Below are 4355 nucleotides of genomic sequence, written 5' to 3'. Positions count from 1 at the left end.
TGAGACAAAGTATATGTGAACTGCTGTATGGAAAGTGAATTTGTTCTGTAAATCTTCACCCAAATCACAATTAAAAAAAAAAAAAAAGTATATATTCAAGCCCAGGACTCTATAGTTGAACAATGACAATGACTCCCCCTTATGATGCTTATCATGGAAGCCCTTTGTCACCAACTTCTGCTTGGTTTGGTGACAACCTATATGGTTGCTATCAGTCACCCTATCACATCACCTGAAATCTTAGCCAAAATGTCCACGCCTCAAGCTCTTCTTGATAAAGCAAAAATCAACCAAGGGTGGCTTGATTCATCAAGATCTCTCATGGAACAAGATGGGAAGGAAAACGAGGCCTTACTGCTCCAATTCAAGTATTGCACTTTTTTTATTTGAATCCAAAGTACAATGCAATCAGAATCAATCAGCTTTATGAGCAAGCCAGATGGGCTATTCTCCTAAAAGAAACTGAATGCACAGAAGAGATGATGATGTTTTCAGCTTTGCAGTATATCAACAAGTTGTCAATCATGACATCAGAAAATTATTTGAACAACAGTGACAAAGAAGTCGACAAAATTGATGCTGTCCTTTCAGAACACAAGATTACTTTGGTAGGGGGTAAAACATTTTGGGTGACATCACTTCCATTCCTGAGCTTGCTAACTATGTTAAAGTTTGCAAGCCAAAAAAAGTTAACTTTAAAAGGTTACAAGCAGTACTGTTACACCGTTAAAGATACATCTATTTCTTGCTGTAAGAGCAAAGAAGAATCCAGAAGCACACCAGCTCATCAAATGAACCTAAGAGGATGTGAAGTTACCCCAGTTGTAATCATTTCAGGCCAAAAGTTTAACATTAAACTCCTGATTCCAGTTGCAGAGGGCATGAATCAAATCTGGCTTCAATGTGACAATGAAAAGCAGTATGCATATTGGATGGCAGCTAGCAGATTAGCCTCCAAAGACAAGACCATGACAGACAGTTCTTACAACTTGGAAGTTCAAAACACTTTCTTTTCTGAAGATGCAGAATCTAAACCCAGATCCTCAGATAATACAAGAACAGATTACAACTAATATAAACCTGAATATCTGGTGTCCCATTACTATCTAAAAATGTACAAGAACAAGCAAATAACAGCAAGAATCTTGGAAGCCCATTAAAATGTAGCTCAGATGAATCTGATTGAAATCAAGATGAGCTATATCCAAGCTTGGAGGTCTCTACCAGAATTTGGTATCACACATTTCATTGCAAAGTTCCAGGGGGGAGGGGGGGAGAACTTACTGCAACTGCATACAACAGACTAAGTAGGATGGATGCCAGCACAGGAGATGCAATTAAAATATGGCATTGCAGCAACATGAAATACTGGAATGTAACCTGGGAAATACAAATGGTCATGGCAGAATTCACAGATTAAGTAATATTGTCCTTCATTTGTACGGAAGTAGAAAAGTGCAAAGTGGTGCATGAATTCATTGGTAGCTACATATTTCTCTCAACATGTGCAAAAGACCAAAATGAGAGTTTAGATGAAGAGATGTTTTACAGTTACCAGTGGTCGGGTGTGAATAGGAAATACCATGAAATGAAACTCCATGGCCATATTTAATTTCAAAAGCTATTGTTACTCAGGCAGACCAAAAACATGAAGAAATGCTCATGATCATTAGCCATTAGAAAGATGCAAATCAAAACAACAATGAGATACCATCTTGCTCCAGCACTAGTAGCAAAGTTCAACAAGACAGAAAATAACAAATGCTGGGGAGGAGGCAGAGAGATTGGGACTCTCATATACTGCTGGTAGGACTGTAAAATGGTACAACCATTGTGGAAACAGTATGGCAATTCCTTAAAAAGATGGAATTAGAAATACCATTTGACCCAGCAATTCCATTCCTAGGTATATATCCTAAAGAGTGAGAGCCAGGACAAGAACAGATACATGCATACCCATGTTCATCACAGCACTACTTACAATAGCAAAAAGATGGAAACAACCTCTGCCCATCAACAGAAGAATGGATAACCAAACTATGCTACATACACACAATGGAGGAGCTCTGGCAGCATAGTGCCTAAGGCATTTGACTGCTAACTAGAGGCTTGTGCTTCAAACCCACCAGCCACTCCTCAGAAGGAAGATTGGTCAATCTATTTCCATACTGATACTGCCTCAGAAACCCAAGGAGGGGTCACTATGAGTAGGATCCAACTCAATGGCAGTGAGTGAGTGAGTAAAGAGTAACGTAGAATCTGCAAAACACCGCACGACGCGGGTGAACTTGGATGACACTACACTGAGTGAAATAAGTCAATCACAGAAAGACAAATATTGTATTAGACCATTGTTGGGGACCAAGAGAAAGACCCCCAAAAGAACATGATTGCAAGGCACATGTTCTAATTACAGTGAAGAGATGCCAAGGCCTCTCTTGTGATTGAGTGTTTGCTTTAAGAGATGGCAAGGTCTCTCTCACTGTTAAATACTTAATTGGTAAAACATCAAAGTATTAAATGTAGTTGTTATTCTCCATGTTTTTATCATATACTTTGTGTCACTGTGTCCTAGTAAACATTTATCATTTTACACTCTTTATTCCTGAGGAGATTTCTGTGATTGTTTTAATGACCACCTGTTGTCCTTGAGCAAGTAGAGGAGTAAAACTTTAGCTCTGTAGAGAATAAGCTGATTGTGTGACTTCCAAGACTAATGATGTAATCACGCACAAACATATAAACAAAATAGAACAAAGGCATCAGGGGTCGCTCCCACAGAACGTGCAGGGCATCCCCCTGGTCCCTGTTCCTGTAAAATAAAAATAATAAAGAAAACCATTAATTTTTTCGTGTCGCTTCCTTTCGTGACCTGTGCAGTTTTGCCAGACGTGGCAGACCATTATTGTAAAAAGTCAAGTAAAAGTTTATATATGGAAGGAAATTTTCTTTGTTGGTTACCAGGGGTGGGAGGGGAGGGGAAGGAACACTGTTAGGTAGGTAGAGATAAGTATTGATTTGGGTGAAGAGAAGGGCAATGTACCAAATGTGAGTGATCAACATGGTGGCATTGAGGAAGAGGAAGACATAGAGAGATGCATGGGAGGTACAGACAACAAAGATGAACCCTTTTGCACATACAGTTCTGCGTTATCAGTGAAGGCAAACAGTGATATATGGGTGGATAGATGGGTGGACAGGCTGAACTATTAGGTATGTCTATGCAGGGGGGAGTGTGCCCATGACCATGTACAGGGTTGGCAGACAATGGAGTCTGCCAAGTGCATTTGGCAGTGTATTTGTATGTTCTGTAAGAACTCCTAGGTATATAATAGAGCTGACAAGGGACAAGGATGTAGTCACTTCTTGGCCACAGCCAGCTATCCAGAGGGAGAAAATAGTTGGAACTGTGGGCTCAGAACCATAGTCACAGGGGACATCAAGCTCAACTGGCATAACATACTACACAAAAACATTGTTCTACATCCTACTTTGGCAAGTAGTGACTGGGATCTTAAAAGCTTGCAAGTAGCCATCTAGATCCAACAATGGGTCTCTCCTCATCCACAGCAAAGAAGACTACAGAAAACCAAAGATGCATGCAAATAATTAGTCCAAGTGACTGGTACACCATGCAATCCCCAGCCTGTACAACTATGAGACCAGAAGAACTAGATGGTGCCCAGCTACCAATGTCAACCACTAGGAGGGGGATCTATATAGGAGATCCTGGATAAAGTGGGAGAACAAGGTGGAATGAAACTTAAAATCATTTAAAAAAAAAAAAAACAGGGACCAGGTTTGCTGGTCTGATAGAGCCTTAAGGAACCCCTGCGACTATGGCCCCTAGCTGCCCTTCAGGTCTGGAAGTGAACCCACTCCTGTGGCTTCTAAGGAAACAAAAGACAGGCTATGAGCTGAATGTTTACATTAGGTAGATATATTCCTTGGAGAGATGAATCATGGGAGAATAGAAGGGCTGTGTATGCACAGGGAGACAGCTTAGGGGGCAGGTATGCACAGGAGGAAAGAACACAAGGAAGAGGTAATTATGGGGAGGCAATGGGAGGAGAGCTGTTGCATTGTGGGAAATTGCAATCAATGTCATGAGACAAAGTCTATGGGAGCTGCTGTATGGAAAGCAAATTTGCTCTGTAAACTTTCACCCAAATCCAATAAAAAAATTTTTTAAAAAAAGCTATTGTTATTTGCTGTTTAATAAGTTTTAAAAACTATCATTTTGCCATGAAAATGTTTTGCCTGCAGAAAAATGAAACAAGATATGTACCTCACACCACACACAAAAACAAACTCCAGATGGATCAAAGACTTAAATGTGAAACCTAGAACTATAC

At 40.1% G+C, this 4355-nt stretch overlaps 1 pseudogene; it reads left to right on the top strand.

The window, feature by feature from the left end:
- The window catches only part of LOC103211714, a 5270-nt pseudogene extending 3658 nt beyond the window's left edge, over positions 1-1612 (top strand).
- The last annotated feature ends 2743 nt before the right edge of the window (positions 1613-4355 follow it).

The sequence above is a fragment of the Orycteropus afer genome, unplaced genomic scaffold (assembly GCF_000298275.1).
Source record: "Orycteropus afer afer isolate SDZICR_OR568_19922 unplaced genomic scaffold, OryAfe1.0 scaffold00778, whole genome shotgun sequence".
Classification (NCBI taxonomy): domain Eukaryota; kingdom Metazoa; phylum Chordata; class Mammalia; order Tubulidentata; family Orycteropodidae; genus Orycteropus; species Orycteropus afer.
This window is presented reverse-complemented; position numbering and strand designations above follow the sequence as displayed.